General features: G+C 43.5%; 27 non-coding genes across 27 annotated transcripts; all 27 read right to left on the bottom strand.

The window, feature by feature from the left end:
- Nucleotides 1-466: 466 nt before the first annotated feature.
- TRNAK-UUU (transfer RNA lysine (anticodon UUU)) lies at nucleotides 467-539 on the bottom strand. The gene has a single exon. It is a non-coding gene; the product is annotated as a tRNA-Lys (tRNA).
- Nucleotides 540-759: 220 nt separating this feature from the next.
- TRNAY-GUA (transfer RNA tyrosine (anticodon GUA)) lies at nucleotides 760-832 on the bottom strand. Its single transcript has one exon. It is a non-coding gene; the product is annotated as a tRNA-Tyr (tRNA).
- Nucleotides 833-1052: 220 nt separating this feature from the next.
- Nucleotides 1053-1125, bottom strand: TRNAY-GUA (transfer RNA tyrosine (anticodon GUA)). Its single transcript has one exon. It is a non-coding gene; the product is annotated as a tRNA-Tyr (tRNA).
- Nucleotides 1126-2079: 954 nt separating this feature from the next.
- Nucleotides 2080-2152, bottom strand: TRNAK-UUU (transfer RNA lysine (anticodon UUU)). The gene has a single exon. It is a non-coding gene; the product is annotated as a tRNA-Lys (tRNA).
- Nucleotides 2153-2372: 220 nt separating this feature from the next.
- TRNAY-GUA (transfer RNA tyrosine (anticodon GUA)) lies at nucleotides 2373-2445 on the bottom strand. Its single transcript has one exon. It is a non-coding gene; the product is annotated as a tRNA-Tyr (tRNA).
- Nucleotides 2446-2949: 504 nt separating this feature from the next.
- On the bottom strand, nucleotides 2950-3022 carry TRNAK-UUU (transfer RNA lysine (anticodon UUU)). Its single transcript has one exon. It is a non-coding gene; the product is annotated as a tRNA-Lys (tRNA).
- Nucleotides 3023-3242: 220 nt separating this feature from the next.
- On the bottom strand, nucleotides 3243-3315 carry TRNAY-GUA (transfer RNA tyrosine (anticodon GUA)). The gene has a single exon. It is a non-coding gene; the product is annotated as a tRNA-Tyr (tRNA).
- A 220-nt stretch (nucleotides 3316-3535) lies between these two features.
- TRNAY-GUA (transfer RNA tyrosine (anticodon GUA)) lies at nucleotides 3536-3608 on the bottom strand. The gene has a single exon. It is a non-coding gene; the product is annotated as a tRNA-Tyr (tRNA).
- A 954-nt stretch (nucleotides 3609-4562) lies between these two features.
- TRNAK-UUU (transfer RNA lysine (anticodon UUU)) lies at nucleotides 4563-4635 on the bottom strand. The gene has a single exon. It is a non-coding gene; the product is annotated as a tRNA-Lys (tRNA).
- A 220-nt stretch (nucleotides 4636-4855) lies between these two features.
- TRNAY-GUA (transfer RNA tyrosine (anticodon GUA)) lies at nucleotides 4856-4928 on the bottom strand. The gene has a single exon. It is a non-coding gene; the product is annotated as a tRNA-Tyr (tRNA).
- Nucleotides 4929-5579: 651 nt separating this feature from the next.
- TRNAK-UUU (transfer RNA lysine (anticodon UUU)) lies at nucleotides 5580-5652 on the bottom strand. The gene has a single exon. It is a non-coding gene; the product is annotated as a tRNA-Lys (tRNA).
- Nucleotides 5653-5872: 220 nt separating this feature from the next.
- On the bottom strand, nucleotides 5873-5945 carry TRNAY-GUA (transfer RNA tyrosine (anticodon GUA)). Its single transcript has one exon. It is a non-coding gene; the product is annotated as a tRNA-Tyr (tRNA).
- An 807-nt stretch (nucleotides 5946-6752) lies between these two features.
- Nucleotides 6753-6825, bottom strand: TRNAY-GUA (transfer RNA tyrosine (anticodon GUA)). Its single transcript has one exon. It is a non-coding gene; the product is annotated as a tRNA-Tyr (tRNA).
- Nucleotides 6826-7486: 661 nt separating this feature from the next.
- TRNAK-UUU (transfer RNA lysine (anticodon UUU)) lies at nucleotides 7487-7559 on the bottom strand. Its single transcript has one exon. It is a non-coding gene; the product is annotated as a tRNA-Lys (tRNA).
- A 955-nt stretch (nucleotides 7560-8514) lies between these two features.
- TRNAR-UCG (transfer RNA arginine (anticodon UCG)) lies at nucleotides 8515-8587 on the bottom strand. The gene has a single exon. It is a non-coding gene; the product is annotated as a tRNA-Arg (tRNA).
- Nucleotides 8588-9680: 1093 nt separating this feature from the next.
- Nucleotides 9681-9753, bottom strand: TRNAK-UUU (transfer RNA lysine (anticodon UUU)). Its single transcript has one exon. It is a non-coding gene; the product is annotated as a tRNA-Lys (tRNA).
- Nucleotides 9754-10120: 367 nt separating this feature from the next.
- On the bottom strand, nucleotides 10121-10193 carry TRNAR-UCG (transfer RNA arginine (anticodon UCG)). The gene has a single exon. It is a non-coding gene; the product is annotated as a tRNA-Arg (tRNA).
- Nucleotides 10194-10414: 221 nt separating this feature from the next.
- On the bottom strand, nucleotides 10415-10487 carry TRNAN-AUU (transfer RNA asparagine (anticodon AUU)). Its single transcript has one exon. It is a non-coding gene; the product is annotated as a tRNA-Asn (tRNA).
- Nucleotides 10488-10707: 220 nt separating this feature from the next.
- Nucleotides 10708-10780, bottom strand: TRNAN-AUU (transfer RNA asparagine (anticodon AUU)). Its single transcript has one exon. It is a non-coding gene; the product is annotated as a tRNA-Asn (tRNA).
- Nucleotides 10781-12967: 2187 nt separating this feature from the next.
- Nucleotides 12968-13040, bottom strand: TRNAK-UUU (transfer RNA lysine (anticodon UUU)). Its single transcript has one exon. It is a non-coding gene; the product is annotated as a tRNA-Lys (tRNA).
- Nucleotides 13041-15224: 2184 nt separating this feature from the next.
- On the bottom strand, nucleotides 15225-15297 carry TRNAK-UUU (transfer RNA lysine (anticodon UUU)). The gene has a single exon. It is a non-coding gene; the product is annotated as a tRNA-Lys (tRNA).
- Nucleotides 15298-16892: 1595 nt separating this feature from the next.
- Nucleotides 16893-16965, bottom strand: TRNAK-UUU (transfer RNA lysine (anticodon UUU)). Its single transcript has one exon. It is a non-coding gene; the product is annotated as a tRNA-Lys (tRNA).
- A 3114-nt stretch (nucleotides 16966-20079) lies between these two features.
- On the bottom strand, nucleotides 20080-20152 carry TRNAS-GCU (transfer RNA serine (anticodon GCU)). Its single transcript has one exon. It is a non-coding gene; the product is annotated as a tRNA-Ser (tRNA).
- Nucleotides 20153-22477: 2325 nt separating this feature from the next.
- On the bottom strand, nucleotides 22478-22550 carry TRNAK-UUU (transfer RNA lysine (anticodon UUU)). The gene has a single exon. It is a non-coding gene; the product is annotated as a tRNA-Lys (tRNA).
- Nucleotides 22551-23939: 1389 nt separating this feature from the next.
- TRNAK-UUU (transfer RNA lysine (anticodon UUU)) lies at nucleotides 23940-24012 on the bottom strand. Its single transcript has one exon. It is a non-coding gene; the product is annotated as a tRNA-Lys (tRNA).
- Nucleotides 24013-25401: 1389 nt separating this feature from the next.
- TRNAK-UUU (transfer RNA lysine (anticodon UUU)) lies at nucleotides 25402-25474 on the bottom strand. The gene has a single exon. It is a non-coding gene; the product is annotated as a tRNA-Lys (tRNA).
- A 1389-nt stretch (nucleotides 25475-26863) lies between these two features.
- Nucleotides 26864-26936, bottom strand: TRNAK-UUU (transfer RNA lysine (anticodon UUU)). Its single transcript has one exon. It is a non-coding gene; the product is annotated as a tRNA-Lys (tRNA).
- Between the last annotated feature and the right edge of the window lie 319 nt (nucleotides 26937-27255).

The following is a 27255-nucleotide window of genomic DNA, read 5'->3' as shown; positions in this document are numbered from 1 at the left end:
TTTCCTTTTTACGTTACTTCTAAGACTTCAAAACAAAGCTCCTCGGTGGGCTCGAACTAACAACCGTTTGGGATAACAGCCGAACGCGCTAACCATTGCGCCACGGAATCTTAAGCAAGAATAGTCTTCAAGTATTGTGGAAAAACATTTCCTTTTTACGTTACTTCTAAGACTTCAAAACAAAGCTCCTGGGTGGGCTCGAACTAACAACCGTTGGGAACGCGCTAACCATTGCGCCACGGAATCTTAAGCAAGAATAGTCTTCAATTATTGTGGAGAAACATTTCCTTTTTACGATACTTCTAAGACTTCAAAACAACGCTCCCGGGTGGGTTCGAACCACCAACCTTTCGGTTAAAAGCCGAACGCGATAAACATTGCGCCACGGAAGCTTAAGCAAAGAATGATCGTCAAGTATTGTGGAAAAATATTTCCTTTTTACGTTACTTCTAAGACTTCAAAACAACGCTCCCGGGTGGGCTCGAACCACCAAACTTTCGGTTAAAAGCCGAACGCGCTAACCATTGCGCCACGGAAGCATAAGCAAGAATGGTCTTCAAGTACTGTGGAGAAATATTTCCTTTTAACGTTACTTTTAAGACTTGAAAACAACGCTCCCGGGTGGGATTGAACCACCATCCTTTCGGTTAACAGCCGAAAGCGCTAACCATTGCGCCACGGAAGCTTAGGCGAAGAATGATCGTCAAGTATTGTGGAAAAATTTTTCCTTTTTACGTTACTTCCTAGACTTCAAAACAACGCTCCCGGGTGGGCTCGAACCAACAACCTTTCGGTTTACAGCCGAACGCGCTAAGCATTGCGCCACGGAAGCTTAGGCAAAGAATGATCGTCAAGTATTGTGGAAAAATATTTCCTTTTTACGTTACCTCTAAGACTTGAAAACAACGATCTCGGGTGGGCTCGAACCACCAGCCTTTCGGTTAACAGCCGAACGCGCTAACCATTGCGCCACGGAAGCTTAAGCAAGAATTATCTTGAAGTATTATGAAGAAATATTGCCTTTTAACGTTACTTTTAAGACTTCAAAACAACGCTCCCGGGTGGGCTCGAACCACCAACCTTCCGGTTTACAGCCGAACGCGCTAACCATTGCGCCACGGAAGCTTAGGCGAAGAATGATCGTTAAGTATTGTGGAAAAATATTTCCTTTTTACGTTACTTCTTAGACTTAAAAACAAAGCTCCCGGGTGGGCTCGAACAAACAACCTTTCGCTTAACAGCCGAACACGCTAACCATTGCGCCACGGAAGCTTAAGCAAGAATAGTCTTCAAGTATTGTGGAGAAATATTTCCTTTTTACGTTACTTTTAAGACTTCAAAACAACGATCTCGGGTGGGCTCGAACCACCAGCCTTTCGGTTAAAAGCCGAACGCGCTAACCATTGCGCCACGGAAGCTTAGGCAAAGAAAAATCGTCAAGTATTGTGGAAAAACATTTCCTTTTTACGATACTTCTAAGACTTGAAAACAACGATCCCGGGTGGGCTCAAACCACCAGCCTTTCGGTTAACAGCCGAACGCGCTAACCATTGCGCCACGGAAGCTTAAGCAAAGAAAAATCGTCAAGTATTGTGGAAAAACATTTCCTTTTTACGATACTTGTAAGACTTGAAAACAACGATCCCGGGTGGATTCGAACCACCAAAGTTTCGGTTAACAGCCGAACGCGCTAACCATTGCACCACGGAAGATTAGGGAAAGAAAAATCGTCAAGTATTGTGGAAAAACATTTCCTTTTTACGTTACTTCTAAGACTTCAAAACAAAGCTCCTGGGTGGGCTCGAACTAACAACCTTTCGGTTAAAAGCCGAACGCGCTAACCATTGCGCCACGGAATCTTAAGCAAGAATAGTCTTCAAGTATTGTGAAGAAATATTTCCTTTTAACGTTACTTTCAAGGCTTCAAAACAACGCTCCCGGGTGGGCTCGAATCACCAACCTTCCGGTTAACAGCCGAACGCGCTAAACATTGCGCCACGGAAGCTTAGGGAAAGAAAAATCGTCAAGTATTGTGGAAAAACATTTCCTTTTTACGATACTTCTAAGACTTCAAAACAACGCTCCCGGGTGGGCTCGAACCACCAAACTTTCGGTTAAAAGCCGAACGCGCTAACCATTGCGCCACGGAAGCATAAGCAAGAATGGTCTTCAAGTATTGTGGAGAAATATTTACTTTTAACGTTACTTTTAAGACTTCAAAACAAAGCTCCTGGGTGGGCTCGAACTAACAACCGTTTGGGTTAACAGCCGAACGCGCTAACCATTGCGCCACGGAATCTTAAGCAAGAATAGTCTTCAAGTATTGTGGAAAAACATTTCCTTTTTACGTTACTTCTAAGACTTCAAAACAAGGCTCCCGGGTGGGCTCGAACCACCAACCTTTCGGTTTACAGCCGAACGCGCTAACCATTGCGCCACGGAAGCTTAGGGAAAGAAAAATCGTCAAGTATTGTGGAAAAACATTTCCTTTTTACGTTACTTCTAAGACTTCAAAACAAAGCTCCTCGGTGGGCTCGAACTAACAACCGTTTGGGATAACAGCCGAACGCGCTAACCATTGCGCCACGGAATCTTAAGCAAGAATAGTCTTCAAGTATTGTGGAAAAACATTTCCTTTTTACGTTACTTCTAAGACTTCAAAACAAAGCTCCTGGGTGGGCTCGAACTAACAACCGTTGGGAACGCGCTAACCATTGCGCCACGGAATCTTAAGCAAGAATAGTCTTCAATTATTGTGGAGAAACATTTCCTTTTTACGATACTTCTAAGACTTCAAAACAACGCTCCCGGGTGGGTTCGAACCACCAACCTTTCGGTTAAAAGCCGAACGCGATAAACATTGCGCCACGGAAGCTTAAGCAAAGAATGATCGTCAAGTATTGTGGAAAAATATTTCCTTTTTACGTTACTTCTAAGACTTCAAAACAACGCTCCCGGGTGGGCTCGAACCACCAAACTTTCGGTTAAAAGCCGAACGCGCTAACCATTGCGCCACGGAAGCATAAGCAAGAATGGTCTTCAAGTACTGTGGAGAAATATTTCCTTTTAACGTTACTTTTAAGACTTGAAAACAACGCTCCCGGGTGGGATTGAACCACCATCCTTTCGGTTAACAGCCGAAAGCGCTAACCATTGCGCCACGGAAGCTTAGGCGAAGAATGATCGTCAAGTATTGTGGAAAAATTTTTCCTTTTTACGTTACTTCCTAGACTTCAAAACAACGCTCCCGGGTGGGCTCGAACCAACAACCTTTCGGTTTACAGCCGAACGCGCTAAGCATTGCGCCACGGAAGCTTAGGCAAAGAATGATCGTCAAGTATTGTGGAAAAATATTTCCTTTTTACGTTACCTCTAAGACTTGAAAACAACGATCTCGGGTGGGCTCGAACCACCAGCCTTTCGGTTAACAGCCGAACGCGCTAACCATTGCGCCACGGAAGCTTAAGCAAGAATTATCTTGAAGTATTGTGAAGAAATATTGCCTTTTAACGTTACTTTTAAGACTTCAAAACAACGCTCCCGGGTGGGCTCGAACCACCAACCTTCCGGTTTACAGCCGAACGCGCTAACCATTGCGCCACGGAAGCTTAGGCGAAGAATGATCGTTAAGTATTGTGGAAAAATATTTCCTTTTTACGTTACTTCTTAGACTTAAAAACAAAGCTCCCGGGTGGGCTCGAACAAACAACCTTTCGCTTAACAGCCGAACACGCTAACCATTGCGCCACGGAAGCTTAAGCAAGAATAGTCTTCAAGTATTGTGGAGAAATATTTCCTTTTTACGTTACTTTTAAGACTTCAAAACAACGATCTCGGGTGGGCTCGAACCACCAGCCTTTCGGTTAAAAGCCGAACGCGCTAACCATTGCGCCACGGAAGCTTAGGCAAAGAAAAATCGTCAAGTATTGTGGAAAAACATTTCCTTTTTACGATACTTCTAAGACTTGAAAACAACGATCCCGGGTGGGCTCAAACCACCAGCCTTTCGGTTAACAGCCGAACGCGCTAACCATTGCGCCACGGAAGCTTAAGCAAAGAAAAATCGTCAAGTATTGTGGAAAAACATTTCCTTTTTACGATACTTGTAAGACTTGAAAACAACGATCCCGGGTGGATTCGAACCACCAAAGTTGCGGTTAACAGCCGAACGCGCTAACCATTGCACCACGGAAGATTAGGGAAAGAAAAATCGTCAAGTATTGTGGAAAAACATTTCCTTTTTACGTTACTTCTAAGACTTCAAAACAAAGCTCCTGGGTGGGCTCGAACTAACAACCTTTCGGTTAAAAGCCGAACGCGCTAACCATTGCGCCACGGAATCTTAAGCAAGAATAGTCTTCAAGTATTGTGAAGAAATATTTCCTTTTAACGTTACTTTCAAGGCTTCAAAACAACGCTCCCGGGTGGGCTCGAATCACCAACCTTCCGGTTAACAGCCGAACGCGCTAAACATTGCGCCACGGAAGCTTAGGGAAAGAAAAATCGTCAAGTATTGTGGAAAAACATTTCCTTTTTACGATACTTCTAAGACTTCAAAACAACGCTCCCGGGTGGGCTCGAACCACCAAACTTTCGGTTAAAAGCCGAACGCGCTAACCATTGCGCCACGGAAGCATAAGCAAGAATGGTCTTCAAGTATTGTGGAGAAATATTTACTTTTAACGTTACTTTTAAGACTTCAAAACAAAGCTCCTGGGTGGGCTCGAACTAACAACCGTTTGGGTTAACAGCCGAACGCGCTAACCATTGCGCCACGGAATCTTAAGCAAGAATGGTCTTCAAGTATTGTGGAAAAACATTTCCTTTTTACGTTACTTCTAAGACTTCAAAACAAGGCTCCCGGGTGGGCTCGAACCACCAACCTTTCGGTTTACAGCCGAACGCGCTAACCATTGCGCCACGGAAGCTTAGGGAAAGAATGATCGTCAAGTATTGTGGAAAAATATTTCCTTTTTACGTTACTTCTAAGACTTCAAAACAAAGGCCCTGGGTGGACTCGAACCACCAACCTTTCGGTTAACAGCCGAACGTGCTAACCATTGCGCCACGGAAGCTTAGGGGAAGAAAAATCGTCAAGTATTGTGGAAAAACATTTCCTTTTTACGTTACTTCTAAGACTTCAAAACAAAGCTCCTCGGTGGGCTCGAACTAACAACCGTTTGGGATAACAGCCGAACGCGCTAACCATTGCGCCACGGAATCTTAAGCAAGAATAGTCTTCAAGTATTGTGGAAAAACATTTCCTTTTTACGTTACTTCTAAGACTTCAAAACAAAGCCCCTGGGTGGGCTCGAACTAACAACCGTTGGGAACGCGCTAACCATTGCGCCACGGAATCTTAAGCAAGAATAGTCTTCAATTATTGTGGAAAAACATTTCCTTTTTACGATACTTCTAAGACTTCAAAACAACGCTCCCGGGTGGGTTCGAACCACCAACCTTTCGGTTAAAAGCCGAACGCGATAAACATTGCGCCACGGAAGCTTAAGCAAAGAATGATCGTCAAGTATTGTGGAAAAATATTTCCTTTTTACGTTACTTCTAAGACTTCAAAACAACGCTCCCGGGTGGGCTCGAACCACCAAACTTTCGGTTAAAAGCCGAACGCGCTAACCATTGCGCCACGGAAGCATAAGCAAGAATGGTCTTCAAGTACTGTGGAGAAATATTTCCTTTTAACGTTACTTTTAAGACTTGAAAACAACGCTCCCGGGTGGGATTGAACCACCATCCTTTCGGTTAACAGCCGAAAGCGCTAACCATTGCGCCACGGAAGCTTAGGCGAAGAATGATCGTCAAGTATTGTGGAAAAATTTTTCCTTTTTACGTTACTTCCTAGACTTCAAAACAACGCTCCCGGGTGGGCTCGAACCACCAACCTTTCGGTTTACAGCCGAACGCGCTAACCATTGCGCCACGGAAGCTTAGGCAAAGAATGATCGTCAAGTATTGTGGAAAAATATTTCCTTTTTACGTTACCTCTAAGACTTGAAAACAACGATCTCGGGTGGGCTCGAACCACCAGCCTTTCGGTTAAAAGCCGAACGCGCTAACCATTGCGCCACGGAAGCTTAGGCAAAGAAAAATCGTCAAGTATTGTGGAAAAACATTTCCTTTTTACGATACTTCTAAGACTTGAAAACAACGATCCCGGGTGGGCTCGAACCACCAGCCTTTCGGTTAACAGCCGAACGCGCTAACCATTGCGCCACGGAAGCTCAAGCAAGAATTATCTTGAAGTATTGTGAAGAAATATTGCCTTTTAACGTTACTTTTAAGACTTCAAAACAACGCTCCCGGGTGGGCTCGGACCACCAACCTTCCGGTTAACAGCCGAACGCGCTAACCATTGCGCCACGGAAGCTTAGACGAAGAATGATCGTTAAGTATTGTGGAAAAACATTTCCTTTTTACGTTACTTCATAGACTTCAAAACAACGCTCCTGGGTGGGCTCGAACCACCAAACTTTCGGTTAAAAGCCGAACGCGCTAACCATTGCGCCACGGAAGCATAAGCAAGAATGGTCTTCAAGTATTGTGGAGAAATATTTACTTTTAACGTTACTTTTAAGACTTCAAAACAAAGCTCCTGGGTGGGCTCGAACTAACAACCGTTTGGGTTAACAGCCGAACGCGCTAACCATTGCGCCACGGAATCTTAAGCAAGAATAGTCTTCAAGTATTGTGGAAAAACATTTCCTTTTTACGTTACTTCTAAGACTTCAAAACAAGGCTCCCGGGTGGGCTCGAACCACCAACCTTTCGGTTTACAGCCGAACGCGCTAACCATTGCGCCACGGAAGCTTAGGGACAGAATGGTCGTCAAGTATTGTGGAAAAATATTTCCTTTTTACGTTACTTCTAAGACTTCAAAACAAAGGCCCTGGGTGGACTCGAACCACCAACCTTTCGGTTAACAGCCGAACGTGCTAACCATTGCGCCACGGAAGCTTAGGGAAAGAAAAATCGTCAAGTATTGTGGAAAAACATTTCCTTTTTACGTTACTTCTAAGACTTCAAAACAAAGCTCCTGGGTGGGCTCGAACTAACAACCGTTTGGGATAACAGCCGAACGCGCTAACCATTGCGCCACGGAATCTTAAGCAAGAATAGTCTTCAAGTATTGTGGAAAAACATTTCCTTTTTACGTTACTTCTAAGACTTAAAAACAAAGCTCCTGGGTGGGCTCGAACTAACAACCTTTCGGTTAACAGCCGAACACGCTAACCATTGCGCCACGGAATCTTAAGCAAGAATAGTCTTCAATTATCGTGAAAAAACATTTCCTTTTTACGATACTTCTAAGACTTCAAAACAACGCTCCCGGGTGGGTTCGAACCACCAACCTTTCGGTTAAAAGCCGAACGCGATAAACATTGCGCCACGGAAGCTTAGACGAAGAATGATCGTCAAGTATTGTGGAAAAATATTTCCTTTTTACGTTACTTCTAAGACTTCAAAACAACGCTCCTGGGTGGGCTCGAACCACCAACCTTTCGGTTAAAAGCCGAACGCGCTAACCATTGCGCCACGGAAGCATAAGCAAGAATGGTCTTCAAGTACTGTGGAGAAAAATTTCCTTTTAACGTTACTTTTAAGACTTGAAAACAACGCTCCCGGGTGGGATTGAACCACCATCCTTTCGGTTAACAGCCGAAAGCGCTAACCATTGCGCCACGGAAGCTTAGGCAAAGAAAAATCGTCAAGTATTGTGGAAAAACATTTTCTTTTTACGATACTTCTAAGACTTGAAAACAACGATCCCGGGTGGGCTCGAACCACCGGCCTTTCGGTTAAAAGCCGAACGCGTTAACCATTGCGCCACGGAAGCTTAGGCAGAGAAAAATCGTCAAGTATTGTGGAAAAACATTTCCTTTTTACGATACTTCTAAGACTTGAAAACAACGATCCCGGGTGGGCTCGAACCACCCGCCTTTCGGTTAACAGCCGAAAGCGCTAACCATTGCGCCACGGAAGCTTAGGCAAAGAAAAATCGTCAAGTATTGTGGAAAAACATTTCCTTTTTACGATACTTCTAAGACTTGAAAACAACGATCCCGGGTGGGCTCGAACCACCAGCCTTTCGGTTAAAAGCCGAACGCGTTAACCATTGCGCCACGGAAGCTTAGGCAAAGAAAAATCGTCAAGTATTGTGGAAAAACATTTCCTTTTTACGATACTTCTAAGACTTGAAAACAACGATCCCGGGTGGGATCGAACCACCAGCCTTTCGGTTAACAGCCGAACGCGCGAACCATTGCGCCACGGAAGCTTAGGCGAAGAATGATCGTCAAGTATGGTGGAAAAATATTTCCTTTTTACGTTACTTCTTAGACTTCAAAACAAAGGTCCTGGGTGGACTCGAACCATCAACCTTTCGGTTAACAGCCGAACGCTCTAACAATAGCGCCGCGGAAGCTTAGCAAAAAATGATCATCAAGTAATGTGAAAAAATATTTCACTTTTAAGTTACTTCTAAGACTTAAAAAACAACGCTCCCAGGTGGGCTTGAACCACCATGCTTTCGGTTCGAAGCCGAACTTGCTAACCATTGCGCCATGGAAGCTTTGGCGAAGCATGTTCGTCTAGTATTGTGGAAAAATATTTCCTTTTTACTTTACTTCTTGGACTTCAAAACAACGCTCCCGGGTGGGCTTGAACCACCAATCTTAGGGTTAACAGCCGAACGCGCTAACCATTGCGCCACGGAAAATTAGGCGAAGAATGATCGTCAAGTATTGTGGGAAAATATTTCCTTTTTACGTTACTTCTTGGACTTCAAAACAAAGCTCCTGGGTGGGCTCGAACCACCAATCTTAGGGTTAACAGCCGAACGCGCTAACCATTGCGCCACGGAAGCTTAGGGAAAGAAAAATCGTCAAGTATTGTGGAAAAATATTTCCTTTTTACGTTACTTCTAAGACTTCAAAACAAAGCTCCTGGATGGGCTCGAACCACCAACCTTTCGGTTAACAGCCGAACGCGCTAACCATTGCGCCACGGAAGCTTAGGCGAAGAATGATCGTCAAGTATTGTGGAAAAATATTTCCTTTTTACGTTACTTCTTAGACTTAAAAATAAAGCTCCTGGGTGGGCTCGAACTAACAACCTTTCGGTTAACAGCCGAACACGCTAACCATTGCGCCACGGAAGCTTAAGGAAGAATAGACTTCAAGTACTGTGGAGAAATATTTCCTTTTTACGTTACTTCTTAGACTTCAAAACAAAGCTCCTGGGTGGGCTCGAACTTAACAACCTTTCGGTTAACAGCCGAACGCGCTAACCATTGCGCCACGGAATTTTAGGCAAAGAATAATCATCAAGTATTGTGGAAAATATTTCCTTTTTACGTAGACTTCAAAACAACGCTCCTGGGTGGGCTCGAGCCACCAACCTTTCGGTTAACAGCCGAACGCGCTAACCATTGCGCCACGGAAGCTTAGGCGAAGAATGATCGTCAAGTATTGTGGAAAAATATTTCCTTTTTACGTTACTTCTTAGACTTAAAAACAAAGCTCCTGGGTGGGCTCGAACTAACAACCTTTCGGTTAACAGCCGAACACGCTAACCATTGCGCCACGGAAGCTTAAGTAAGAATAGTCTTCAAGTATTGTGGAGAAACATTTCCTTTTTACGTTACTTTTAAGACTTCAAAACAACGCTCCCGGGTGGGCTCGAACCACCAGCCTTTCGGTTAAAAGCCGAACGCGTTAACCATTGCGCCACGGAAGCTTAGGCAAAGAAAAATCGTCAAGTATTGTGGAAAAACATTTCCTTTTTACGATACTTCTAAGACTTGAAAACAACGATCCCGGGTGGGATCGAACCACCAGCCTTTCGGTTAACAGCCGAACGCGCGAACCATTGCGCCACGGAAGCTTAGGCGAAGAATGATCGTCAAGTATGGTGGAAAAATATTTCCTTTTTACGTTACTTCTTAGACTTCAAAACAAAGGTCCTGGGTGGACTCGAACCATCAACCTTTCGGTTAACAGCCGAACGCTCTAACAATAGCGCCGCGGAAGCTTAGCAAAAAATGATCATCAAGTAATGTGAAAAAATTTTTCACTTTTAAGTTACTTCTAAGACTTCAAAACAACGCTCCCAGGTGGGCTTGAACCACCATGCTTTCGGTTCGAAGCCGAACTTGCTAACCATTGCGCCATGGAAGCTTTGGCGAAGAATGTTCGTCTAGTATTGTGGAAAAATATTTCCTTTTTACTTTACTTCTTGGACTTCAAAACAACGCTCCCGGGTGGGCTTGAACCACCAATCTTAGGGTTAACAGCCGAACGCGCTAACCATTGCGCCACGGAAAATTAGGCGAAGAATGATCGTCAAGTATTGTGGGAAAATATTTCCTTTTTACGTTACTTCTTGGACTTCAAAACAAAGCTCCTGGATGGGCTCGAACCACCAACCTTCCGGTTAATAGCCGAACGCGCTAACCATTGCGCCACGGAAGCTAAAGAAAAGGATGATCGTCAAGTATTGTGGATAAATATTTCCTGTTATCGTTGCTTCTAAGACTTAAAACAACGCTCCTGGGTGGGCTTGAACCACCATCCTTTCGGTTAACGGCGGAACGCGCTAACCATTGCGCCACGGAAGCTTAGGGAAAGAAAAATCGTCAAGTATTGTGGAAAAATATTTCCTTTTTACGTTACTTCTAAGACTTCAAAACAAAGCTCCTGGATGGGCTCGAACCACCAACCTTCCGGTTAATAGCCGAACGCGCTAACCATTGCGCCACGGAAGCTAAAGAAAAGGATGATCGTCAAGTATTGTGGATAAATATTTCCTGTTATCGTTGCTTTTAAGACTTAAAACAACGCTCCTGGGTGGGCTTGAACCACCATCCTTTCGGTTAACAGCGGAACGCGCTAACCATTGCGCCACGGAAGCTTAGGCAAAGAACGATCGTCAAGTATTGTGGAAAAATATTTCCCGTTTACATTACTGCTAAGACTTCAAAACAACGCTCCCGGGTGGACTCGAACCACCAACCTTTCGGTTAACAGCCGAACGCGCCAACAATTGCGCCACGGAAGCTTAGGCGAAGAACGATCGTCAAGTATTGTGGAAAAATATTTCCTTTTTACGTTACTTCTTAGACTTCAAAACAACGCTCTCGGGTGGTTCGAGCCCACCCGGGAGCGTTGTTTTGAAGTCTAAGAAGTAACGTAAAAAGGAAATATTTTTCCACAATTTTTCGATTAATAGCCGAACGCGCTAACCATTGCGCCACGGAAGCTAAGGCAAAGGATGATCGACAAGTATTGTGGAAAAATATTTCCTTTTAACGTTACTTCTAAGACTTCAAAACAAAGCTCCTGAGTAGGCTCGAACTAACAACCTTTCGATTAACAGAGGAATGCGCTATCCCATTGCGCCACGGAAGCTTAGACAAAGATTGATCGTCAAGTATTGTGGAAAAATATTTCCTTTTAACGTTACTTCTAAGACTTCAAAACAGAGCTCCTGAGTAGGCTCGAACTAACAACCTTTCGGTTAGCAGCCGAACGCGCTAACCATTGCGCCACGGAAACTTAGGCGAAAAATGATCGTCAGGTATTGTGGAAAAATATTTCCTTTTTACGTTACTTCTTAGACTTCAAAACAAAGCTCCTGGGTGGGCCCGAACCACAAACCTTCCGGTTAACCGCCGAACGCGCTAACCATTGCGCCACGGAAGCTTAGACGAAAAATGATCGTCAAGTATTGTGGAAAAATATTTCCTTTTTACGTTACTTCTTAGACTTCAAAACAACGCTCCCGGGTGGGCTTGAACCAACAATCTTCCGGTTAACAGCCGAACGCGCTAACCATTGCGCCACGGAAGCTTAGGCAAAGAAAAATCGTCAAGTATTGTGGAAAAACATTTCCTTTTTACGATACTTCTAAGACTTGAAAACAACGATCCCGGGTGGGCTCGAACCACCAGCCTTTCGGTTAACAGCCGAACGCGCTAACCATTGCGCCACGGAAGCTTAGGCAAAGAAAAATCGTCAAGTATTGTGGAAAAACATTTCATTTTTACGATACTTCTAAGACTTGAAAACAACGATCCCGGGTGGGCTCGAACCACCAGCCTTTCGGTTAAAAGCCGAACGCGCTAACCATTGCGCCACGGAAGCTTAGGCAAAGAAAAATCGTCAAGTATTGTAGAAAAACATTTCCTTTTTACGATACTTCTTAGACTTCAAAACAAAGCTCCTGGGTGGGCTCGAACTAACAACCTTTCGGTTTACAGCCGAACGCGCTAACCATTGCTCCACGGAACCTTAGACGAAGAATGACCGTTAAGTATTGTGGAAAAACATTTCCTTTTTACGTTACTTCTTAGACTTCAAAACAACGCTCCTGGGTGGGCTCGAACCACCAACCTTTCGGTTAACAGCCGAACGCGCTAACCATTGCGCCACGGAAGCTTAGGCGAAGAATGATCGTCAAGTATGGTGGAAAAATATTTCCTTTTTACGTTACTTCTTAGACTTAAAAACAAAGCTCCTGGGTGGGCTCGAACTAACAACCTTTCGGTTAACAGCCGAACACGCTAACCATTGCGCCACGGAAGCTTAAGCAAGAATAGTCTTCAAGTATTGTGGAGAAATATTTCCTTTTTTACGTTACTTCTTAGACTTCAAAACAAAGCTCCTAGGTGGGCTCGAACTAACAACCTTTCGGTTAACAGCCGAACGCGCTAACCATTGCGCAACGGAATTTTAGGCAAAGAATAATCATCAAATATTGTGGAAAATATTTCCTTTTTACGTTACTTCTAAGACTTCAAAAAAAAGCTCCTGGGTGTGCTCGAACCACCAACCTTCCGGTTAACCGCCAAACGCGCTAACCATTGCTCCACGGAAGCTTAGACGAAGAATGACCGTTAAGTATTGTGGAAAAACATTTCCTTTTTACGTTACTTCTTAAGACTTCAAAACAACGCTCCCGGGTGGGCTCGAACCACCATCCTTTCGGTTAAAAGCCGAACGCGCTAACCATTGCGCCACGGAAACTTAGGGAAAGAAAAATCGTCAAGTATTGTGGAAAAACATTTCCTTTTTACGATACTTCTAAGACTTCAAATCAACGCTCCCGGGTGGGATCGAACTACCAACCTTTCGGTTAAAAGCCAAACGCGCTAACCATTGCGCCATGGAAGCTTAATCAAGAATGGTCTTCAAGTATTGTGGAGAAATATTTCCTTTTTACGATACTTCTAAGACTTCAAAACAAAGCTCCTGGGTGGGCTCGATTTAACAACCTTTCGGTTAACAGCGGAACGCGCTATTCATTGCGCCACGGATTTTTAGGCAAAGAATAATCGTCAAGCATTGTGGAAAAATATTTTCCATTTACATTACTGCTAAGACTTCACAACATCGCTCCCGGGTGGACTCGAACCACCAACCTTTCGGTTAACAGCCGAACGCGCCAATCATTGCGCCACGGAAGCTTAGGCGAAGAACGATCGTCAAGTATTGTGGAAAAATATTTCCTTTTTACGTTACTTCTTAGACTTCAAAACCACGCTCCTGGGTGGGCTCGATTTAACAACCTTTCGGTTAACAACCGAACGCGCTAACTATTGCGCCACGGAATTTTAGGCAAAGAATAATCGTCAAGTAATGTGGAAAAATATTTCCTTTTTATGTTACTTCTAAGACTTCAAAAGAAAGCTCCTGGGTGGATTCGAACCACCAACCTTTCGGTTAACCGCGGAACGCGCTAACCATTGCGCCACGGAAGCTTAGGCAAAGAGCGATCGTCAAGTATTGTGGAAAAATATTTCCCTTTTACATTACTGCTAAGATTTCAAAACAACGCTCCCGGGTGGATTCGAACCACCAACCTTTCGGTTAACCGCGGAACGCGCTAACCATTGCGCCACGGAAGCTTAGGCAAAGAACGATCGTCAAGTATTGTGGAAAAATATTTCCCTTTTACATTACTGCTAAGATTTCAAAACAACGCTCCCGGGTGGACTCGAAACACCAACCTTTCGGTTAACAGCCGAACGCGCCAACAATTGCGCCACGGAAGCTTAGGCGAAGAACGATCGTCAAGTATTGTGGAAAAATATTTCCTTTTTACGTTACTTCTTAGACTTCAAAACAACGCTCTCGGGTGGTTTGAGCCCATCCGGGAGCGTTGTTTTGAAGTCTAAGAAGTAACGTAAAAAGGAAATATTTTTCCACAATTTTTCGATTAATAGCCGAACGCGCTAACTATTGCGCCACGGAAGCTAAGGCAAAGGATGATCGACAAGTATTGTGGAAAAATATTTCCTGTTAATGTTACTTCTAAGACTTCAAAACAACGCTCCTGGGTGGGCTCGAACTAACAACCTTTCGGTTAACAGACCAACGCGCTAACCATTGCGCCACGGAAGCTTAGGCGAAATATGTTCATCAAGTATTGTGGAAAAATATTTCCATTTTACTTTACTTCTAAGACTTCAAAACAACGCTCCCGGGTGGGCTCGAACCACCAACCTTTCGATTAACAGAGGAATGCGCTATCCCATTGCGCCACGGAAGCTTAGACAAAGATTGATCGTCAAGTATTGTGGAGAAATATTTCCTTTTAACGTTACTTCTAAGACTTCAAAACAAAGCTCCTGAGTTGGCTCGAACTAACAACCTTTCGGTTAACAGCCGAACACGCTAACCATTGCGCCACGGAATTTTAGGCAAAGAATAATCATCAAGTATTGTGAAAATATTTCCTTTTAACGTTACTTCTAAGGCTTCAAGACAAAGCTCCTGGGTGGGCTCGAACCACCAACCTTCCGGTTAACAGCCGAACGCTCTAACCATAGCGCCACGGAAGCTTAGACAAAGATTGATCGTCAAGTATTGTGGAAAAATATTTCCTTTTTACGTTACTTCTTAGACTTCAAAACAACGCTCCCGGGTGGGCTTGAACCACCAATCTTCCGGTTAACAGCCGAACGCGCTAACCATTGCGCCACGGAAAATTAGGCGAAGAATGATCGTCAAGTATTGTGGAAAAATATTTCCTTTTTACGTTACTTCTAAGACTTCAAAACAAAGCTCCTGGGTGGGCTCGAACCACCAACCTTCCGGTTAACAGCCGAACGATCTAACCACAGCGCCGCAGAAGCTTACCAAAAAATGATAATCAAGTAATGTGAAAAAATATTTCCTTTTTACGTTACTTCTAAGACTTCAAAACAACGCTCCCAGGTGGGCTTGAACCACCATCCTTTCGGTTAAAAGCCGAACGCGCTAACCATTGCGCCACGGAAGCTTAGGGAAAGAAAAATCGTCAAGTATTGTGGAAAAACATTTCCTTTTTACGATACTTCTAAGACTTTAAAACAACGCTCCCGGGTGGGCTCGAACCACCAACCTTTCGGTTAAAAGCCAAACGCGCTAACCATTGCGCCACGTAAGCTTAAGCAAAAATGGTCTTCAAGTATTGTGGAGAAATATTTCCTTTTAACGTTACTTTTAAGACTTCAAAACAACATCCCGGGTGGGCTTGAACCACCATCCTTTCGGTTAACAGCCTCACACGCTAACCATTGCGCCACGGAAGTTTAGGCAAAGAATGATCGTCAAGTATTGTGGAAAAATATTTCCTTTTTACGTTACTTCTAAGACTTCAAAAGAAAGCTCCTGGGTGGATTCGAACCACCAACCTTTCGGTTAACAGCGGAACGCGCTAACCATTGCGCTACGGAAGCTTAGGCAAAGAACGATCGTCAAGTATTGTGGAAAAATATTTCCTTTTTACGTTACTTCTTAGACTTCAAAACAACGCTCTTGGGTGGTTCGAGCCCATCCGGGAGCGTTGTTTTGAAGTCTAAGAAGTAACGTAAAAAGGAAATATTTTTCCACAATTTTTCGATTAATAGCCGAACGCGCTAACTATTGCGCCACGGAAGCTAAGGCAAAGGATGATCGACAAGTATTGTGGAAAAATATTTCCTGTTAATGTTACTTCTAAGACTTCAAAACAACGCTCCTGGGTGGGCTCGAACTAACAACCTTTCGGTTAACAGACGAACGCGCTAACCATTGCGCCACGGAAGCTTAGGCGAAATATGTTCGTCAAGTATTGTGGAAAAATATTTCCATTTTACTTTACTTCTAAGACTTCAAAACAACGCTCCCGGGTGGGCTCGAACCACCAACCTTTCGATTAACAGAGGAATGCGCTATCCCATTGCGCCACGGAAGCTTAGACAAAGATTGATCGTCAGGTATTGTGGAAAAATATTTCCTTTTAACGTTACTTCTAAGACTTCAAAACAAAGCTCCTGAGTTGGCTCGAACTAACAACCTTTCGGTTAACAGCCGAACACGCTAACCATTGCGCCACGGAATTTTAGGCAAAGAATAATCATCAAGTATTGTGAAAATATTTCCTTTTAACGTTACTTCTAAGGCTTCAAGACAAAGCTCCTGGGTGGGCTCGAACCACCAACCTTCCGGTTAACAGCCGAACGCTCTAACCATAGCGCCACGGAAGCTTAGACAAAGATTGATCGTCAAGTATTGTGGAAAAATATTTCCTTTTTACGTTACTTCTTAGACTTCAAAACAACGCTCCCGGGTGGGCTTGAACCACCAATCTTCCGGTTAACAGCCGAACGCGCTAACCATTGCGCCACGGAAAATTAGGCGAAGAATGATCGTCAAGTATTGTGGAAAAATATTTCCTTTTTACGTTACTTCTAAGACTTCAAAACAAAGCTCCTGGGTGGGCTCGAACCACCAACCTTCCGGTTAACAGCCGAACGATCTAACCACAGCGCCGCAGAAGCTTACCAAAAAATGATAATCAAGTAATGTGAAAAAATATTTCCTTTTTACGTTACTTCTAAGACTTCAAAACAACGCTCCCAGGTGGGCTTGAACCACCATCCTTTCGGTTAAAAGCCGAACGCGCTAACCATTGCGCCACGGAAGCTTAGGGAAAGAAAAATCGTCAAGTATTGTGGAAAAACATTTCCTTTTTACGATACTTCTAAGACTTTAAAACAACGCTCCCGGGTGGGCTCGAACCACCAACCTTTCGGTTAAAAGCCAAACGCGCTAACCATTGCGCCACGTAAGCTTAAGCAAAAATGGTCTTCAAGTATTGTGGAGAAATATTTCCTTTTAACGTTACTTTTAAGACTTCAAAACAACATCCCGGGTGGGCTTGAACCACCATCCTTTCGGTTAACAGCCTCACACGCTAACCATTGCGCCACGGAAGTTTAGGCAAAGAATGATCGTCAAGTATTGTGGAAAAATATTTCCTTTTTACGTTACTTCTAAGACTTCAAAAGAAAGCTCCTGGGTGGATTCGAACCACCAACCTTTCGGTTAACAGCGGAACGCGCTAACCATTGCGCCACGGAAGCTTAGGCAAAGAACGATCGTCAAGTATTGTGGAAAAATATTTCCTTTTTACGTTACTTCTTAGACTTCAAAACAACGCTCTTGGGTGGTTCGAGCCCATCCGGGAGCGTTGTTTTGAAGTCTAAGAAGTAACGTAAAAAGGAAATATTTTTCCACAATTTTTCGATTAATAGCCGAACGCGCTAACTATTGCGCCACGGAAGCTAAGGCAAAGGATGATCGACAAGTATTGTGGAAAAATATTTCCTGTTAATGTTACTTCTAAGACTTCAAAACAACGCTCCTGGGTGGGCTCGAACTAACAACCTTTCGGTTAACAGACGAACGCGCTAACCATTGCGCCACGGAAGCTTAGGCGAAATATGTTCGTCAAGTATTGTGGAAAAATATTTCCATTTTACTTTACTTCTAAGACTTCAAAACAACGCTCCCGGGTGGGCTCGAACCACCAACCTTTCGATTAACAGAGGAATGCGCTATCCCATTGCGCCACGGAAGCTTAGACAAAGATTGATCGTCAGGTATTGTGGAAAAATATTTCCTTTTAACGTTACTTCTAAGACTTCAAAACAAAGCTCCTGAGTGGGCTCGAACTAACAACCTTTCGGTTAACAGCCGAACACGCTAACCATTGCGCCACGGAATTTTAGGCAAAGAATAATCATCAAGTATTGTGAAAATATTTCCTTTTAACGCTACTTCTAAGGCTTCAAGACAAAGCTCCTGGGTGGGCTCGAACCACCAACCTTCCGGTTAACAGCCGAACGATCTAACCACAGCGCCGCAGTAGCTTACCAAAAAATGATAATCAAGTAATGTGAAAAAATATTTCCTTTTTACGTTACTTCTAAGACTTCAAAACAACGCTCCCAGGTGGGCTTGAACCACCATCCTTTCGGTTAAAAGCCGAACGCGCTAACCATTGCGCGACGGAAGCTTAGGGAAAGAAAAATCGTCAAGTATTGTGGAAAAACATTTCCTTTTTACGATACTTCTAAGACTTTAAAACAACGCTCCCGGGTGGGCTCGAACCACCAACCTTTCGGTTAAAAGCCAAACGCGCTAACCATTGCGCCACGTAAGCTTAAGCAAAAATGGTCTTCAAGTATTGTGGAGAAATATTTCCTTTTAACGTTACTTTTAAGACTTCAAAACAACATCCCGGGTGGGCTTGAACCACCATCCTTTCGGTTAACAGCCTCACACGCTAACCATTGCGCCACGGAAGTTTAGGCAAAGAATGATCGTCAAGTATTGTGGAAAAATATTTCCTTTTTACGTTACTTCTAAGACTTCAAAAGAAAGCTCCTGGGTGGATTCGAACCACCAACCTTTCGGTTAACAGCGGAACGCGCTAACAATTGCGCCACGGAAGCTTAGGCAAAGAACGATCGTCAAGTATTGTGGAAAAATATTTCCTTTTTACGTTACTTCTTAGACTTCAAAACAACGCTCTTGGGTGGTTCGAGCCTATCCGGGAGCGTTGTTTTGAAGTCTAAGAAGTAACGTAAAAAGGAAATATTTTTCCACAATTTTTCGATTAATAGCCGAACGCGCTAACTATTGCGCCACGGAAGCTAAGGCAAAGGATGATCGACAAGTATTGTGGAAAAATATTTCCTGTTAATGTTACTTCTAAGACTTCAAAACAACGCTCCTGGGTGGGCTCGAACTAACAACCTTTCGGTTAACAGACGAACGCGCTAACCATTGCGCCACGAAAGCTTAGGCGAAATATGTTCGTCAAGTATTGTGGAAAAATATTTCCATTTTACTTTACTTCTAAGACTTCAAAACAACGCTCTCGGGTGGGCTCGAACCACCAACCTTTCGATTAACAGAGGAATGCGCTATCCCATTGCGCCACGGAAGCTTAGACAAAGATTGATCGTCAAGTATTGTGGAAGAATATTTCCTTTTAACGTTACTTCTAAGACTTCAAAACAAAGCTCCTGAGTGGGCTCGAACTAACAACCTTTCGGTTAACAGCCGAACACGCTAACCATTGCGCCACGGAATTTTAGGCAAAGAATAATCATCAAGTATTGTGAAAATATTTCCTTTTAACGCTACTTCTAAGGCTTCAAGACAAAGCTCCTGGGTGGGCTCGAACCACCAACCTTCCGGTTAACAGCCGAACGATCTAACCACAGCGCCGCAGAAGCTTACCAAAAAATGATAATCAAGTAATGTGAAAAAATATTTCCTTTTTACGTTACTTCTAAGACTTCAAAACAACGCTCCCAGGTGGGCTTGAACCACCATCCTTTCGGTTAAAAGCCGAACGCGCTAACCATTGCGCGACGGAAGCTTAGGGAAAGAAAAATCGTCAAGTATTGTGGAAAAACATTTCCTTTTTACGATACTTCTAAGACTTTAAAACAACGCTCCCGGGTGGGCTCGAACCACCAACCTTTCGGTTAAAAGCCAAACGCGCTAACCATTGCGCCACGTAAGCTTAAGCAAAAATGGTCTTCAAGTATTGTGGAGAAATATTTCCTTTTAACGTTACTTTTAAGACTTCAAAACAACATCCCGGGTGGGCTTGAACCACCATCCTTTCGGTTAACAGCCTCACACGCTAACCATTGCGCCACGGAAGTTTAGGCAAAGAATGATCGTCAAGTATTGTGGAAAAATATTTCCTTTTTACGTTACTTCTAAGACTTCAAAAGAAAGCTCCTGGGTGGATTCGAACCACCAACCTTTCGGTTAGCAGCGGAACGCGCTAACCATTGCGCCACGGAAGCTTAGGCAAAGAACGATCGTCAAGTATTGTGGAAAAATATTTCCTTTTTACGTTACTTCTTAGACTTCAAAACAACGCTCTTGGGTGGTTCGAGCCTATCCGGGAGCGTTGTTTTGAAGTCTAAGAAGTAACGTAAAAAGGAAATATTTTTCCACAATTTTTCGATTAATAGCCGAACGCGCTAACTATTGCGCCACGGAAGCTAAGGCAAAGGATGATCGACAAGTATTGTGGAAAAATATTTCCTGTTAATGTTACTTCTAAGACTTCAAAACAACGCTCCTGGGTGGGCTCGAACTAACAACCTTTCGGTTAACAGACGAACGCGCTAACCATTGCGCCACGGAAGCTTAGGCGAAATATGTTCGTCAAGTATTGTGGAAAAATATTTCCTTTTTACTTTACTTCTAAGACTTCAAAACAACGCTCCCGGGTGGGCTCGAACCACCAACCTTTCGATTAACAGAGGAATGCGCTATCCCATTGCGCCACGGAAGCTTAGACAAAGATTGATCGTCAAGTATTGTGGAAAAATATTTCCTTTTAACGTTACTTCTAGGACTTCAAAACAAAGCTCCTGAGTGGGCTCGAACTAACAACCTTTCGGTTAACAGCCGAACACGCTAACCATTGCGCCACGGAATTTTAGGCAAAGAATAATCATCAAGTATTGTGAAAATATTTCCTTTTAACGCTACTTCTAAGGCTTCAAGACAAAGCTCCTGGGTGGGCTCGAACCACCAACCTTCCGGTTAACAGCCGAACGATCTAACCACAGCGCCGCAGAAGCTTACCAAAAAATGATAATCAAGTAATGTGAAAAAATATTTCCTTTTTACGTTACTTCTAAGACTTCAAAACAACGCTCCCAGGTGGGCTTGAACCACCATCCTTTCGGTTAAAAGCCGAACGCGCTAACCATTGCGCGACGGAAGCTTAGGGAAAGAAAAATCGTCAAGTATTGTGGAAAAACATTTCCTTTTTACGATACTTCTAAGACTTTAAAACAACGCTCCCGGGTGGGCTCGAACCACCAACCTTTCGGTTAAAAGCCAAACGCGCTAACCATTGCGCCACGTAAGCTTAAGCAAAAATGGTCTTCAAGTATTGTGGAGAAATATTTCCTTTTAACGTTACTTTTAAGACTTCAAAACAACATCCCGGGTGGGCTTGAACCACCATCCTTTCGGTTAACAGCCTCACACGCTAACCATTGCGCCACGGAAGTTTAGGCAAAGAATGATCGTCAAGTATTGTGGAAAAATATTTCCTTTTTACGTTACTTCTAAGACTTCAAAAGAAAGCTCCTGGGTGGATTCGAACCACCAACCTTTCGGTTAACAGCCGAACGCTCTAACCATAGCGCCACGGAAGCTTAGACAAAGATTGATCGTCAAGTATTGTGGAAAAATATTTCCTTTTTACGTTACTTCTTAGACTTCAAAACAACGCTCCCGGGTGGGCTTGAACCACCAATCTTCCGGTTAACAGCCGAACGCGCTAACCATTGCGCCACGGAAACTTAGGCGAAGAATGATCGTCAAGTATTGTGGAAAAATATTTCCTTTTTACGTTACTTCTAAGACTTCAAAACAAAGCTCCTGGGTGGGCTCGAACCACCAACCTTCCGGTTAACAGCCGAACGATCTAACCACAGCGCCGCAGAAGCTTACCAAAAAATGATAATCAAGTAATGTGAAAAAATATTTCCTTTTAACGTTACTTCTAAGACTTCAAAACAAAGCTCCTGAGTGGGCTCGAACTAACAACCTTTCGGTTAACAGCCGAACACGCTAACCATTGCGCCACGGAATTTTAGGCAAAGAATAATCATCAAGTATTGTGAAAATATTTCCTTTTAACGTTACTTCTAAGGCTTCAAGACAAAGCTCCTGGGTGGGCTCGAACCACCAACCTTCCGGTTAACAGCCGAACGCTCTAACCATAGCGCCACGGAAGCTTAGACAAAGATTGATCGTCAAGTATTGTGGAAAAATATTTCCTTTTTACGTTACTTCTTAGACTTCAAAACAACGCTCCCGGGTGGGCTTGAACCACCAATCTTCCGGTTAACAGCCGAACGCGCTAACCATTGCGCCAATAAAATTAGGCGAAGAATGATCGTCAAGTATTGTGGAAAAATATTTCCTTTTTACGTTACTTCTAAGACTTCAAAACAAAGCTCCTGGGTGGGCTCGAACCACCAACCTTCCGGTTAACAGCCGAACGATCTAACCACAGCGCCGCAGAAGCTTACCAAAAAATGATAATCAAGTAATGTGAAAAAATATTTCCTTTTTACGTTACTTCTAAGACTTCAAAACAACGCTCCCAGGTGGGCTTGAACCACCATCCTTTCGGTTAAAAGCCGAACGCGCTAACCATTGCGCCACGGAAGCTTAGGGAAAGAAAAATCGTCAAGTATTGTGGAAAAACATTTCCTTTTTACGATACTTCTAAGACTTTAAAACAACGCTCCCGGGTGGGCTCGAACCACCAACCTTTCGGTTAAAAGCCAAATGCGCTAACCATTGCGCCACGTAAGCTTAAGCAAAAATGGTCTTCAAGTATTGTGGAGAAATATTTCCTTTTAACGTTACTTTTAAGACTTCAAAACAACATCCCGGGTGGCTTGAACCACCATCCTTTCGGTTAACAGCCTCACACGCTAACCATTGCGCCACGGAAGTTTAGGCAAAGAATGATCGTCAAGTATTGTGGAAAAATATTTCCTTTTTACGTTACTTCTAAGACTTCAAAAGAAAGCTCCTGGGTGGATTCGAACCACCAACCTTTCGGTTAACAGCCGAACGCTCTAACCATAGCGCCACGGAAGCTTAGACAAAGATTGATCGTCAAGTATTGTGGAAAAATATTTCCTTTTTACGTTACTTCTTAGACTTCAAAACAACGCTCCCGGGTGGGCTTGAACCACCAATCTTCCGGTTAACAGCCGAACGCGCTAACCATTGCGCCACGGAAACTTAGGCGAAGAATGATCGTCAAGTATTGTGGAAAAATATTTCCTTTTTACGTTACTTCTAAGACTTCAAAACAAAGCTCCTGGGTGGGCTCGAACCACCAACCTTCCGGTTAACAGCCGAACGATCTAACCACAGCGCCGCAGAAGCTTACCAAAAAATGATAATCAAGTAATGTGAAAAAATATTTCCTTTTAACGTTACTTCTAAGACTTCAAAACAAAGCTCCTGAGTGGGCTCGAACTAACAACCTTTCGGTTAACAGCCGAACACGCTAACCATTGCGCCACGGAATTTTAGGCAAAGAATAATCATCAAGTATTGTGAAAATATTTCCTTTTAACGTTACTTCTAAGGCTTCAAGACAAAGCTCCTGGGTGGGCTCGAACCACCAACCTTCCGGTTAACAGCCGAACGCTCTAACCATAGCGCCACGGAAGCTTAGACAAAGATTGATCGTCAAGTATTGTGGAAAAATATTTCCTTTTTACGTTACTTCTTAGACTTCAAAACAACGCTCCCGGGTGGGCTTGAACCACCAATCTTCCGGTTAACAGCCGAACGCGCTAACCATTGCGCCAATAAAATTAGGCGAAGAATGATCGTCAAGTATTGTGGAAAAATATTTCCTTTTTACGTTACTTCTAAGACTTCAAAACAAAGCTCCTGGGTGGGCTCGAACCACCAACCTTCCGGTTAACAGCCGAACGATCTAACCACAGCGCCGCAGAAGCTTACCAAAAAATGATAATCAAGTAATGTGAAAAAATATTTCCTTTTTACGTTACTTCTAAGACTTCAAAACAACGCTCCCAGGTGGGCTTGAACCACCATCCTTTCGGTTAAAAGCCGAACGCGCTAACCATTGCGCCACGGAAGCTTAGGGAAAGAAAAATCGTCAAGTATTGTGGAAAAACATTTCCTTTTTACGATACTTCTAAGACTTTAAAACAACGCTCCCGGGTGGGCTCGAACCACCAACCTTTCGGTTAAAAGCCAAACGCGCTAACCATTGCGCCACGTAAGCTTAAGCAAAAATGGTCTTCAAGTATTGTGGAGAAATATTTCCTTTTAACGTTACTTTTAAGACTTCAAAACAACATCCCGGGTGGCTTGAACCACCATCCTTTCGGTTAACAGCCTCACACGCTAACCATTGCGCCACGGAAGTTTAGGCAAAGAATGATCGTCAAGTATTGTTGAAAAATATTTCCTTTTTACGTTACTTCTAAGACTTCAAAAGAAAGCTCCTGGGTGGATTCGAACCACCAACCTTTCGGTTAACAGCCGAACGCTCTAACCATAGCGCCACGGAAGCTTAGACAAAGATTGATCGTCAAGTATTGTGGAAAAATATTTCCTTTTTACGTTACTTCTTAGACTTCAAAACAACGCTCCCGGGTGGGCTTGAACCACCAATCTTCCGGTTAACAGCCGAACGCGCTAACCATTGCGCCACGGAAACTTAGGCGAAGAATGATCGTCAAGTATTGTGGAAAAATATTTCCTTTTTACGTTACTTCTAAGACTTCAAAACAAAGCTCCTGGGTGGGCTCGAACCACCAACCTTCCGGTTAACAGCCGAACGATCTAACCACAGCGCCGCAGAAGCTTACCAAAAAATGATAATCAAGTAATGTGAAAAAATATTTCCTTTTAACGTTACTTCTAAGACTTCAAAACAAAGCTCCTGAGTGGGCTCGAACTAACAACCTTTCGGTTAACAGCCGAACACGCTAACCATTGCGCCACGGAATTTTAGGCAAAGAATAATCATCAAGTATTGTGAAAATATTTCCTTTTAACGTTACTTCTAAGGCTTCAAGACAAAGCTCCTGGGTGGGCTCGAACCACCAACCTTCCGGTTAACAGCCGAACGCTCTAACCATAGCGCCACGGAAGCTTAGACAAAGATTGATCGTCAAGTATTGTGGAAAAATATTTCCTTTTTACGTTACTTCTTAGACTTCAAAACAACGCTCCCGGGTGGGCTTGAACCACCAATCTTCCGGTTAACAGCCGAACGCGCTAACCATTGCGCCAATAAAATTAGGCGAAGAATGATCGTCAAGTATTGTGGAAAAATATTTCCTTTTTACGTTACTTCTAAGACTTCAAAACAAAGCTCCTGGGTGGGCTCGAACCACCAACCTTCCGGTTAACAGCCGAACGATCTAACCACAGCGCCGCAGAAGCTTACCAAAAAATGATAATCAAGTAATGTGAAAAAATATTTCCTTTTTACGTTACTTCTAAGACTTCAAAACAACGCTCCCAGGTGGGCTTGAACCACCATCCTTTCGGTTAAAAGCCGAACGCGCTAACCATTGCGCCACGGAAGCTTAGGGAAAGAAAAATCGTCAAGTATTGTGGAAAAACATTTCCTTTTTACGATACTTCTAAGACTTTAAAACAACGCTCCCGGGTGGGCTCGAACCACCAACCTTTCGGTTAAAAGCCAAACGCGCTAACCATTGCGCCACGTAAGCTTAAGCAAAAATGGTCTTCAAGTATTGTGGAGAAATATTTCCTTTTAACGTTACTTTTAAGACTTCAAAACAACATCCCGGGTGGCTTGAACCACCATCCTTTCGGTTAACAGCCTCACACGCTAACCATTGCGCCACGGAAGTTTAGGCAAAGAATGATCGTCAAGTATTGTTGAAAAATATTTCCTTTTTACGTTACTTCTAAGACTTCAAAAGAAAGCTCCTGGGTGGATTCGAACCACCAACCTTTCGGTTAACAGCCGAACGCTCTAACCATAGCGCCACGGAAGCTTAGACAAAGATTGATCGTCAAGTATTGTGGAAAAATATTTCCTTTTTACGTTACTTCTTAGACTTCAAAACAACGCTCCCGGGTGGGCTTGAACCACCAATCTTCCGGTTAACAGCCGAACGCGCTAACCATTGCGCCACGGAAACTTAGGCGAAGAATGATCGTCAAGTATTGTGGAAAAATATTTCCTTTTTACGTTACTTCTAAGACTTCAAAACAAAGCTCCTGGGTGGGCTCGAACCACCAACCTTCCGGTTAACAGCCGAACGATCTAACCACAGCGCCGCAGAAGCTTACCAAAAAATGATAATCAAGTAATGTGAAAAAATATTTCCTTTTAACGTTACTTCTAAGACTTCAAAACAAAGCTCCTGAGTGGGCTCGAACTAACAACCTTTCGGTTAACAGCCGAACACGCTAACCATTGCGCCACGGAATTTTAGGCAAAGAATAATCATCAAGTATTGTGAAAATATTTCCTTTTAACGTTACTTCTAAGGCTTCAAGACAAAGCTCCTGGGTGGGCTCGAACCACCAACCTTCCGGTTAACAGCCGAACGCTCTAACCATAGCGCCACGGAAGCTTAGACAAAGATTGATCGTCAAGTATTGTGGAAAAATATTTCCTTTTTACGTTACTTCTTAGACTTCAAAACAACGCTCCCGGGTGGGCTTGAACCACCAATCTTCCGGTTAACAGCCGAACGCGCTAACCATTGCGCCAATAAAATTAGGCGAAGAATGATCGTCAAGTATTGTGGAAAAATATTTCCTTTTTACGTTACTTCTAAGACTTCAAAACAAAGCTCCTGGGTGGGCTCGAACCACCAACCTTCCGGTTAACAGCCGAACGATCTAACCACAGCGCCGCAGAAGCTTACCAAAAAATGATAATCAAGTAATGTGAAAAAATATTTCCTTTTTACGTTACTTCTAAGACTTCAAAACAACGCTCCCAGGTGGGCTTGAACCACCATCCTTTCGGTTAAAAGCCGAACGCGCTAACCATTGCGCCACGGAAGCTTAGGGAAAGAAAAATCGTCAAGTATTGTGGAAAAACATTTCCTTTTTACGATACTTCTAAGACTTTAAAACAACGCTCCCGGGTGGGCTCGAACCACCAACCTTTCGGTTAAAAGCCAAACGCGCTAACCATTGCGCCACGTAAGCTTAAGCAAAAATGGTCTTCAAGTATTGTGGAGAAATATTTCCTTTTAACGTTACTTTTAAGACTTCAAAACAACATCCCGGGTGGCTTGAACCACCATCCTTTCGGTTAACAGCCTCACACGCTAACCATTGCGCCACGGAAGTTTAGGCAAAGAATGATCGTCAAGTATTG

The sequence above is a fragment of the Phalangium opilio genome, unplaced genomic scaffold (genome assembly GCF_054372755.1).
Source record: "Phalangium opilio isolate 3A_F unplaced genomic scaffold, DU_Popi_V2 ptg000087l_1, whole genome shotgun sequence".
Lineage (NCBI taxonomy): Eukaryota > Metazoa > Arthropoda > Arachnida > Opiliones > Phalangiidae > Phalangium > Phalangium opilio.
This window is presented reverse-complemented; position numbering and strand designations above follow the sequence as displayed.